Consider the following 12,526-nt stretch of genomic DNA (forward strand, 5'->3'; position numbering starts at 1 on the left):
AGTGCGAGGGTTTGGCAATTTCAGCAAACCCAGGTATCCAAGGATGGAAATATCCAACAGTTCCCAGAAACTCCTTGGTTTCTGTGGTTGGAGCTGGGATTTGTGTTATGGCCACTATGCAGGCCTGGGACAAGAATCTTTTTCCTTCTCTCAGTTCATATCCCAAGTAGATAACCTGAAATAAGCAAACATGGGCTTTCTTCTTAGAAACTCTATAGCCTAACTGGGCTAGAGTTCCCAAAAAGCCTAGAGTGGCTCTCACACAATCCTTGTCTTTAGTAGCCAATAATAAATCATCCACAGATCGAAGCAAGGTTAGCTCAGGATACTTACTGTGGAAGAGACCTAAATCCTGGTGGAGTGATCCATCAAAGATGATGGGAGAGGTTTTGAACTCTTGAGGCTGCCTGGTCCAAGTTAGTTGCTCTGATATCCCCAGCTCAGGGTGAGTTCATTCAAAATGCAAAGATGACTGACTTAATTTTAATTACGGGTTGGAAAAGAATGTATCTTTTTTTTTTTTTTTTTTTTTTGGTTTTTTGAGACAGGGTTTCTCTGTGTAGTCGTGGCTGTCCTGGAACTCACTCTGTAGCCCAGGCTGGCCTCGAACTCGGAAATCCACCTGCCTCTGCCTCCCGAGTGCTGGGAATAAAGGCATGTACCACCACGCCCGACTAGAATGTATCTTTTTTTAAGTCCAAGGCAGTGTAAACTTTGTGGCCTGGTGATAAGAGACCGAACAAAATGTAAGGATTTGAATCAACCAGGTCAACAGATCTTACCATCATTCACTTCCTCCGAGTCGTGTCCTGGTCTGTAGTCTCCAGTTCCAGATGTTTGAGTAGGCAACAAGAGAGTGTCCCAGATAAACTGGTAAGAAGTCAGTATGCCTGCTTCAAGGAGATGCCTGATGTGATCCCCGAATCCCTTCCCTGGCTCCCAAGCAGATGAGTATTGCTTGACACAAGTGGGCATCACCCTAAATGTTAGTGACAGTATGATGGCAGGCACATGTTTGGTCAGGCCAGGAGAATTGTCCTCTCCCCAAACTGTAAGACTTTCCTGGATCAACAACTTTTCCCACCCCCCTTCCTGTGAATGGGTTGGATTTTGGAGGAGCAGATACGCCTCTCTTATTGGTCAGGTTAGAGTTAAAGCCTTAGCAGAAGCCGGGCATGGTAGCACACCCCTTTAATCCCAGTACTTGGGAGGCAGAGGCAGGTGGATTTCTGAGTTTGAGGCCAGCCTGGTCTACAAAGTGAGTTCCAGGACAGCCAGGGCTACAGAGAAACCCTGTCTTGAAAAACAACAACAACAACAACAACAACAACAACAACAACAACAACCCTGTCTCAAAAAACAAAACAAACAAACAAACAAAAAAAGCCTTAGCAGAGCCTCCCAGTTGCAACCTAGGAGTATCTCCTGAGAATTATATTGTTGCCTGGAGCTTGTTCAAGACATCCTGTCCTGGTAAAGGGTAGGGACATTCAGAAATAAAATGATAAACGAGCAAGTCACACATTCTCTGCTCTAGATTAACAGTATGATCAGTGGAACATTTATATTCTTGGGATCTCCTGGACTTCCATGACTGCTCCTATGTGCCCTTGGGGTTCCTGTAATACTGAACAGGTAGTTCCCTTGTCCACCAGAACATTTACAGGTTGGACCTGATGGTAGAAGGAGCCTCAACCTCCATAGCCAACCTCCATAGCCAATTTCCATAGCCAAGATTGACTTGGGTCCATGGGGCAAGGTTACCTGTTTTCATCCTGGACAGCCGTGTTCTCATGCTAAAGGTAGCCTGCCCCCAGTTGCTTCCGACTGGGAAATAAAGTTGCCAATGGCCAATGGCTAGGCAGGGAGACAGAGGCGGGACTTTTAGATTTCCCAGACAAAGAAGGAAAGGAAGGAGAAGGAACAAATTTGCCATGATGGGGAAGCAGAAAAATCAGACTTAAGAGCCCACTAATCAATATGTAAGAGTCTGGGAAGCGGCCCCAGAGGCCATTCTCCCAATTGGGTCTCAGGTAGCAGAGATGAAATATAGATTTAGCAAGTGTTAATTCAGGAATATTGGAGGTGAATGTGGTAGCCATGGCTTAGGAGTGGCCCAGCCATTGAGCAGTTAAGGCATATTAAATATAAAGGGTGTGTGTGTGTGTGTGTGTATGTTTACTCTTGAGAATCCAGAGAACTCTTGTGGATAGCAAGAAGCGCCATCACCTGATGGGAGCTAAGAGTGAATTCAAGGTTGCGCTACCTGTGCATAACTACATTTTTTTTTATCCTGGGGTGCATGGGCAGAGTTGAAAGTGGGTTAGAAGCCAGGCCGTGGTGGCACACGCCTTTAATCCTAGCACTTGGGAGGCAGAGGCAGGTGGATTTCTGAATTTGAGGCCAGGCTGGTCTACAGAGTGATTGACAGGACCGCCAGGGTTACACAGAGAAGCCCTGTGTCAAGTCAAAACAACAACAACAACAACAACAAAAAGAAAGAAAGAAAAGAAACAAAGAAACAAAATAAAATAAAACAAAAAACAAACAAACAAAAAAAGAAAGTGGGTTAGAGTGCAGCCACAGTGGCACAGCCGGTCTTTGTCAAAAGATCTTTGCTGTCTCTGCTGTCAAACACCTAGGTTATTTCTAATAGTTCTGACCCATTCTTTCCTGCAAACGCATCCATCTTTTGTATCTTTTTACAAATGTCAAGTGTTGGCCGAGTAACAAAGGCCAGGTTAACCAAGTCCTCTGGGTCTATAGGGGAAATAACGGATAGGTGTCCAAGGGGCATTCCAGAAAAGCTGAAGGTGATTCATCTCGGCTCTGTTTCACATCTGCTACTTTAGACAGGTTAGTGGGCTTTTGTTCTGCCTGGTTCATCCTTCTACCAGAACCTGGTGGTTCTCACTGAGTGACCTCTTGTCTCCCTTGGGATATCCAACCTGGCAGAGTGAGGCCAGTTGCCTCTACTATCCATCATTAGTCTTTGAAGCTGTTCCGGAGAGTGCTTAAGCTGACTTTGTGGCAGTCCATCCCCTATCTTTGGTAGTGAAGAGGGGATGGAGAATTTGTTGACAGTCATCCCACGTGGGGAGGTATTGAAAAATATAGGATCAATTAGAGAAATTAAGGAATTTATGTTGGGCTTAAAGGGGGAGTATTGATCTGATTTTTCCTCTTGTAGAAATCTGTAATGGAAAAGGGATAATGGGTAGCAATTGTCAGGAATGAGCCATAGGGGAGGGAGGACAGAAGGAGGTACTGCTCAGAAACAGGATTGGAGGAAGAGAAGGAGGAAGAGTTTCGAGAGTCATATGGCACCCCCTGGCAGGTGTGGAGAGGGGAAACACAGGGAGGTAGAGAAGATCTAGGGAGAAGGAAGACAGGAGAGATAGGGAAGAGCTAGGTGGCAGAGTAGAGGTTGAAGCAGACAGAGAGGAGAGGGCAGAGTGGGGCTGGAGATGGTAGCCAAGGGTTGTGAAGGAGGAGGTGAGCAGGGGAAGTGGGTAAACATGGTTATGTGGAGGGAGGAGACATTGTTTCTCCTGTGAGTCCTGCAGAACGGTTTTCAGAAGGGGTGCCCGGACCTCGGCTACAGGTCCTCAAAAGGTCCATCTGCCGACAGTCAGAGCTTGGTCATCTTGCTCATTTCTAACCAAACAGACCCTCATTCAGGAGCCAGGGTTGGAAGTTGCTTCTGTCAAAGGCAAGATGTTCCCATTCTGATCTGGATGGTTGGGTTTACTGAGGGTGACATTTACTGCTGCCCAGGCTATGTGAGAACCAAAAGTGCCCTGGGGTGGGGATGGGGCAGTCATTTCCAAATGTGGGCTATTCGGTTTCACAGAATGTTTGGAGATGACTCTTGGTGATAGGATATTCATAATCATCCTGGACAATAGATAAAGATAACCAGCTGGGCAGTGGTGGCGCACGCCTTTAATCCCAGCACTTGGGAGGCAGAGACAGGCAGAAACCCTGTCTTGAAAAACAACAACAACAAAAAAAGATAAACCAATTAACACAGAACACAAGAAGCACAAGAAATGGAATGGAGAGAGTAAAAATCAAAAGCAAGACATACAAAGACAAACAAGATTAAAAAAAAAAAAAAGACCAAGAACCTCAAGTGGGCATGTGACATCTCACTTTTTAAAATATCTGGGTTCCATCAAACCCTTCCATTTCCCAGATTGGGATCCCCACAGACCAGATCACGTATTCCCAGGAGAGGCCTCCATAGATGCTGCCTTCCTCAGCACAACTGTCTACCCTGATAGTTCATGAAACTGAACGCTCTCCTCAGAGCATTGAAATGCCTTTTTTTTTTTTTTTTTTTTTTTTTTTTGGTACGTGAACCAGTCACCTTCTATTGGACACTAGTTCTCAGTCAGTGTATGAGGGTTCAGCTAGTTGAATTCTTCCTAGGTCAGAGTGGGGCAGGCAGTTACACTTGGCCATGCAATGCTCTCTAGCGACCCTTCTTCAGTGGTACTTGTGTCGCCGCTCATGTTTGAGTTCCTTGGAAGAAATGTAGTAGCTGAAAAACACGTAGGCAGCCAGCACCATGTTAATCCCTGAGATGCTGCTTTTCTGAACATTGATGTCCTTGTTGTAATACCGGTCATCCCCTCTCCGAAAGGCTCCTGCAGTGCCACTGGCAGTGAAATCCCTCATCAATATCCAGCCTGGTAGCACTCCAAGTTTGACCTCCATGAGCTTCTTCTCCTTCAATGGCTTGAGCAACGCCATCTTGAAGTCCTGGTCTGGAAGGTCTGGAAGGTGTACACCTCCTGAGGCAGCCCTTCAACCCTGGAGCCCCAGAATGAAGATGCAGCTTTAGAATTTGGGTGGTCTATCTTGCTGGGGCCTCCAGAAAATGTGAATCCCACTGAGGGAGAACAAGTCCACTACCACGAGCCAGTCAGTGGTGGCACAAACCTTTAATCGCTGTGCTTGGTTGGCAGAGTTAGATGAATCTCTGAGTTCCAGGACAGCCAGGGCTACACAGAGAAAACTGTATCTTGAAAAATTAAAACATTTTTGAGCAAAATTTGACGTAAGCACCTGAGAATTGGCTAGTGACTGCCTCCCTTGGGTTAAAAAGAGCAGACTTAGGCAGAGGCAGGTGGATTTCTGAGTTCAAAACCAGCCTGGTCTACAAAGTGAGTTCCAGGACAGCCAAGGCTGTACAGAGAAACCCTGTCTCAAAAACAACAAGCAAACAAACAAACAAAGAGCAGACTGAGGGCCCTTTTAAGTAAAATCATAAGTAGATGCAAAGCAGAGTTACAGAAGACAATAGAGCAGTAAAGAAGTATGAAAAAAATATAAAAACAAAACAAAACAGCTGTCACCATCTCATCTCAGGTAAAGCTTGCATTCCTTCCCATCCCCACTGCCTTTCCACAGATGGGGTATGAGCCTTAGAAGAGGACTAAGGAAGCCCAGAAGGTTCATTGGGAATATAAAAACACACCTACCTGGGCTCTGGCCAGCATCTAAAAGAAAAAGACAGAATAAAAAAAAAAAAAAAAAAAAAAAAAAAAAAGCTCCACTTTTCTGAGTCAGGCCCCAAAGGTGGGCATCACAGCTGAACCTCTTTTAGACTGTACTAGGGGGCCAGAATTCTGAGAAGAAAAAGCACATTATCTAATCTATTTGCCTAGGAGTGGTCCTGTCCTGCCCCCCTTCCCCCCAGTCAGGTCCCAGACCCGCCCAAGTGGATCAACATTTAGGGAGGAGATAATGGCATGTCTCCACCTAGAGGTGATTCTGCTCCTTACAGTGTGTGTTCACGAAGAATGTGTCTACTAGGGCGCAGGTGTCTTGGAGAACCTGTCATTTTGTTTCATTGTCTCTTGCTTACTGTTCACATGCCAGGCTAGCTGCTGGGAATTTACCTCTGCTGCCCACTTCTTCATACGAGCATGGGTTTACAGGTGAGCGCTGCTACCTGTCTGACTCCACGTGGGTTGTGAGGATCTGAACTCAGTTCCTCAACCTGGTATAGCAGCGTTTTATCCACTGAGCCACTGGCCCAGCGCCCTCCTTCAGACTCTCACATAGTCTTTAGAAATTAGTTAGATACAGTTACCTTCATCTTTCACATAAAATCCAGAGGGGTAGCTTGGGGTTGGCCTGGCCAGATGGCTCATCAGTTAGGATCATGTGTGCTCCTGTGGAGGCCCTGGGTCTGAGCTTCAGTACCTAAGTCAGAAGGTTCAAAAGTGCCTGCAATTCCAGCTCCAGGAGACCTGACACCGCTGACCTTGTGGGGTACCTGCAGTCATGTGCACCCACAACAGATACACATGTGCATGTGTGTGTGTGCACACACACTTAAAAATAACAACAACAACAGAACAAGACACCTGCAATATACCGGTACCCTCAATTTCATTTATTTGTTTAGATATTACACATTCAATTAGAATTCAAATGGGGGCCAGGAAGCACAGTGCATGAAAACTGTCTGTAGGAGGCTTAGACCCAGAACTTTCACTTTATCTGGTTAAGGACAGAGACAACTACAATGAGAAACCCTGTCTCCAAAAACAGAAATCAAAACCAAAAAAGAAAGGAAGGAAGGAAGGAAGGAAGGAAGGAAGGAAGGAAGGAAGGAAAGAAAGAAAAACAGTGACCATAGGCTAGAGAGCTGGCTCAGTGGTTAAGAGCACTGACTGGTCTTCCAGAGGTCCTGAGTTCAATTCCTAACAACATGGTGGCTCACAACCATCTGTAATGGGATCCGATGCCCTCTTCTGGAATGTCTGAAGACAGCTACAGTGTACTCACATACATAAAATAAATAAATCTTAAAAAAAAAATTAAAGAGAGAGTGAGTGAGAGAGAGAGAGAGAGAGAGAGAGAGAGAGACTACATCCCAGAAACAACATATACTGAGATCTCCCTCCAGTACAATGTCCTAATGATGTAGAAACAGACTTGTGGAGTTTTTATGGTAACAAAGGAGGTTATACAACAAAGCATTTAAAAATGGGTTGTGGCCAGGCAGGGGTGGCACATGCCTTTAATCCCAGCACTTGGGAGGCAGAGGCCCGGCAGATTTCTGAGTTCAAGGCCAGCCTGGTCTACAGAGTGAGTTCCAGAAACCCTGTCTCCAAAAAACAAAAAAAGAACAAAAAAGAAAAAAGAAACTAAAAATGGGTCGTGTAAGCAAGGGTGCAGCGAGCTCACCAAACTGTGCCACTCTGTGAGTGGAAACAAAGGTGAATGGGGATCAGTCGGCCAAGGTTATCTCTCCATGGGGAAGGGGAAGCAGAGAGAAGCAAAATGGGAGAAAGCACGCAGCTTCTCGGACAGACAGGCTGAGCCCAGCTTGGACCTAACCTACTGGTGGAAACAGGGAAGTGGATTACTGCAGACAGGGAATCTCAACTGCAGGCCTCAGATCCTACCTGATCGCTTCTTATCCATTCCACTGGCGCAGTTAAGCTTTTGTTAATACATTCCAAAGGGTTTTATTTTAAGCCTATCAGGCTGTTAGGTCTGGCACATGGTGGGTAAGGAATTGCTTTTGGGGGACCTAAACACAGCCCCAAAGAAGTTGTATTTAGGCTCTGGACCTGCAGCAATCCAAACCCTTCACAGCCATTTTTGTTTGTTTGTTTTTTCAAGACAGGGTTTCTCTGTGTAGCCCTGGCTGTCCTGAAACTCACTCTATAGACCAGACTGGCCTCAAACTCAGAAATCTGCCTGCCTCTGCCTCCCGAGTGCTGGGACTAAAGGTGTGTGCCACCATTGCCCGGCTTGCTATTGATATTTTTTAAAAAAAGATTTTTTATTTGATGTTTACATAAAATATAGGTTTTTGCCTGCATGTGTATGTCTGCTGCCTGAACATAGTCAGAAGATGGTGATGGAGTCCCTGGTGTGAGCTTCTGCAAGAAAGCAACTGGTGCTTTCCCACCCTGAGACAGCTCAGCACGAGGCAGGGGGGTTTTAATCAGCTGCTTTTCAGGAATGCTGATTGACAAATTTCCCCCAGCAAGGCAGGGTTTCCTTTTGTAGCTCTGGCTGTCCTGAAACTCCCTATATGGAGACCAGGCTGGCTGCAAAATCAGGGCTCTGCCATCCTCTGTTGGGAGTAAAGGCTGTACTGGCTCTGATTGGCCTTTAATCAGTCAACTATTGGTGGCTCCTAATAGCAGCTGGTCACAAGATCATAGGATGACTGTACACTTGAAACTTCCAGTTAATAATTTATCATGTATCCATGATGAAATGGTGATAAGGAGACCTGACAGTTCTTCCAGACTGTCCGACGGGTAGGAAGGTGACCTGCCCAGCTCCATGAGCACAGAACTATTTTGTGCTCAGGACTTTTTTTTTTTTTTTTTTTTTTTTTTTTTTTACCTTTTAGAACTTTGTTCGGAAGCCGGGCGTGGTGGCACACGCCTTTAATCCCAGCACTCGGGAGGCAGAGGCAGGCGGATTTCTGAGTTCGAGGCCAGCCTGGTCTACAAGTGAGTGCCAGGACAGCCAGGGCTACACAGAGAAACCCTGTCTCGAAAAACCAAAAAAAAAAAAACAAAAAAAACACTTTGTTCGGTGTATCTCTTTATCTGGGTGTTCCTTCTGAAGAAAAGAAAGAAAGAAAAATAAGAAATAGAGACCATTTGTTTATTTAGGTTTTTTTTTTTTTTTTTGGTTTTTCGAGACAGGGTTTCTCTGTGTAGCCCTGGCTGTCCTGGCACTCACTTTGTAGACCAGGCTGGCCTCGAACTCAGAAATCCGCCTGCCTCTGCCTCCCATATTTAGTTTTTTTAAGACAAGATTTTTCATTGTAACCCTGGTTGTCCTAGATCTTACTCAATAGACCAGGCTGTCCTCAAACTCAGAGATCTGCCTGTCTCTGTCTCCTGAGTTAAAACAGAGGAAGTCTGGACATAGTGGCATACCCCTTTAGTTCCAGAACTTAAGAGGCAAAAATGGGTTTATCTCTGAGTTCAAGGCCCACCTAGCCTACCTAGAGAATTCTAGGTCAGCCTTTCTCAAAGAATCAAAAAAACTTTTTTTCTTTTTAATAAAAAAAAAGAAAGGGGCTAGTGAGATTGCTCAGTGGTTAAGAGCGCTGCCTGCTCTTCTGGAGGTCATGAGTTCAAATCCCAGCAACCACATGATGGCTCACAACCATCTGTAATGAGAAACAAATAAGAGAACCTAATGGTCCTGATGGAGTGGGGTCCCAGGTCAAGAAGGGAACCAGGGTTGGGGAAGGGGGGAAAGAATGTTACAGTTTTAAGTCAAAAAAAAAAAAAAAAAAAAAAAAGGAGAGAGAAGGCTGGAGAGATGGCTCAGCAGTTAAGAGCATGGGCTGCTCTTCCAGAGATCCTGAGTTCAATGCCCAGCAACCACATTGGTGGCTCACAACCATCTGTAATGGAATTTGATGCCCTCTTCTAATGTGTCTCAAGACAGCTACAGTGTACTCATATAAATAAAATAAATCTTAAAAAAAAAGAAAAGAAAGCCAGGCATGGTGGCGAAAGCCTTTAATCTCAGCACTCAGGAGGCAGAGGCAGGCAGATTTCTGAGTTCAAGGCCAGCCTGGTCTACAGAGTAAGTTCCCGGACAGCCAGGGCTACACAGAGAAACCCTGTCTCAAAAAACAAAAACTAAAACAAACAAAACAAAACAAAAGAAAGAAAGAAAAAGAAAGGAAGGAAGGATGGTAGGAAGGAAGGATGGTAGGAAGGAAGGAAGGAAAGAAGGAAAAAACACTCCCTGGGGTGGCAGTGGGCCGGTGAACTGGAAAATGAGCCGCTTAGGAAGCCACACACCAGTGAGTTCCGAGCCTTTGTGGGTTATTTACTTGGGGCAGGGCTTCTCCTAAATTTGCATGGCCTTGGCTTCTTTCTGCACAAGCTCCATTTGTAGCCCAGGCTTCCACCTTTCTCCCCTTACAGATGGAAATCTTGAAGCCTCTCTGGTCCCTATGAGAACCTCCTTTGAGAGCCATGGTCCCAGAAATTTTGGAGGGTAGGTAAAAATTGCTCCTCTAAATCTTCTTCCGTGGCATTGAAGGGTGTGGCTTAGGCATAAGAGTGACCGCAAGACTCCCTACTCTTTTGTCTTTTGGTTGGAGAGGAGACTTGTGGTTCCCTATAGTATGAGTTGGCTGGGAACTCTGTGTCACAGAGTCTTTGGTTTGAGCAGGCCTGATGGCCCATGCTTTTAATCCTAGAATTTAGCAGATTAAAGGCAGAGGCGGGCAGTTATCTTTGACTTTGAGTCTAGCCTGGTCTGTATAGTAAATTCCAGGATGGTTAGGACAGCAGCCAGGCCTACATAGTGAGGTCATGCCTCTGCTTCACCCCCAACCAACCCTGCCCCCCAAAAAGTTTAGTATTTGAAACAGTCATAGAGCTTAGATATCACAAATTTTACAATTTTAAAACATGGGGTTTAATTAAGAGTAACATTGTTGGGGTGTGGGGATCACCACACAACCCATGCATACACCAATCTCAGCTAAGGAAGAAGAGCTTATTAAATGCACACCATAGTACTGGATGTCCAGGTCCACAAGGAGGAAAAACCTAATTGTGGCACCAGTCTATCCTCAGGGTAGGCTTTTTATAGGAAAAGCCAAGTTCACCAGTTTAAAGGACAAGGAGAGGAGCAGTTGGCTTACTAGGCAAACATTATCAGCTAACCTTTAAGCTGAGTGGTCCTGCGTTCGGAAAGGGGGAGGAGTGGATAGGGATACGTGGTGAACAGGGGAATTTCAGAACATCGAGATAACAGAGCATGAGTATTATAATCATAACTTTTTGGCTTATTAGTAGCACTCTTCAGTGTCAGCCACATGAACAACAGTGAGCTCATGGATAGGTGCAGGAAGGGCTGCCTGGTGGTCAGCTCTGACTCAAGATATTTTAGACAGAACAGTTCATATTGAACTTTGATTTGATGGGTCCTATGTAAAGCTTTGTGGAATCTCTTAAAATTAGCAAATCTGGAGCTGGAGAGGTGGTTTAGCAGTTAAGAGCACTGACTGTTCTTCAGAGGTCCTGAGTTCAAATCCCAGCAACCACATGGTGTCTCACAACCATCTGTAATGGGGTCTGATGCCCTCTTCTGATGTGTCTGAAGATAATGACAGTGTACTCACATACATTAAAAAAGAAAAAAGAAAAGTTAGCAAACCTCATACAGAACAAAACAAGGAATGTGGTCAACACGTCCTTGAGCCAAGTCAATTTTTTTGTGTCAATGACTGGCAGGCATGTTACAGCAACAATATGAAATAGCTGGCAGGCATGGGACAAAATGGCTACAGCTATTCGGAGGTGTGTGTGTGTGTGTGTGTGTGTGTGTGTGTGTGTGGAGAGAGAGAGAGAGAGAGAGAGAGAGAGAGAGAGAGAGAGAGAGCATAACATACATGATTAACTCCTGACCTCAGAAAGCATGAGAGCCTGGAAAGCTATGGCCACGTGAAGAACCAGCCTGTGTCCATCTTATAAGAGAAACCAAGTTCACTTCAGCTTACCATTAAACCTCTTGTTTCCCAAGGATTGGGCTGTGTCTCCTCTGTAACCTTAACCACAATAGTTTTGTACTGCCTGTTCCAGGAATGGCAGTCACGTGCTTGTTTCATGGTATCTTGCAACACTACCTTTGTTTCAAAAGGTTGTGTGACCACCTGTGACTACCCAGTATGCTCACCTTGCCCCCATGTCTCTGTTTCAGGAGGTCATTAGGACCAACTTGCTCTGCACGTGTTCTGCTCCTGTGACCCTCCCTAGTTTGCTCATCAAATCGCACATTTGGAAACCCTTATCCCTGAGCTATGAAATCCTTGTCTTCTCACACCCAGTGCTGGCCTCTCAAACTCCCTCAGTGGGAGGCATCTCGTGTACGGGAACAAATAGTTTACTTTTTGGTACTTATTTATTTATTGTATGTATATGAGTATACTGTCTTCAGACACACCACAAGAGGGCATTGGAACACATTACAGATGGTTGTGAGCCACCATGTGGTTGCTGGGAACTGAACTCAGGACCTCTGGAAGAGCAGTTGATGCTCTTAACCGCTGAGCCATCTCTCCAGCGCCGAAGTAGCTTACTTTAACCAACTGCTTGCCTTAGTTCATTTGGCCATGGTGATTTGGGTCAGTGGTCTTTCTCCTCCCATCTTTGGGATCAGCACATGTTTGTCTAGGAGAGCCATCTATGTATGGTTTGTTTGGGGAATTATTAAACAAAAACAAACACACACACACACTGACCAGTGGTTTTATGTTAAGGATGCAGCAAGGGTAGCAGGGCTGGAAGAGGGCTCCTTTAGCAAGAGGTGCTGATTCAGTCCCAGCACCACATAAAACAGAGGGATGAACATCTGGAATCCCACTGCTTGGTACAGGAAGATGAGACATTCAAGGTCAGCCTTAGCTACAGAATGAAATCAAGGCTGCCTTAGATACACGACTCCTAACTATTTTTTAAAAAGTAATAATAATACGAGGAATGTTCTGGTAAGATGGCTCAGC

At 45.3% G+C, this 12,526-nt stretch overlaps 1 pseudogene; it reads right to left on the minus strand.

The window, feature by feature from the left end:
- Positions 1-4,491: 4,491 nt before the first annotated feature.
- Positions 4,492-4,758, minus strand: LOC110290572 (ATP synthase F(0) complex subunit f, mitochondrial pseudogene; annotated as a pseudogene).
- Between the last annotated feature and the right edge of the window lie 7,768 nt (positions 4,759-12,526).

The sequence above is a fragment of the Mus caroli genome, unplaced genomic scaffold, assembly GCF_978045245.1.
Source record: "Mus caroli unplaced genomic scaffold, Mus_caroli_1 scaffold_3, whole genome shotgun sequence".
NCBI lineage: Eukaryota > Metazoa > Chordata > Mammalia > Rodentia > Muridae > Mus > Mus caroli.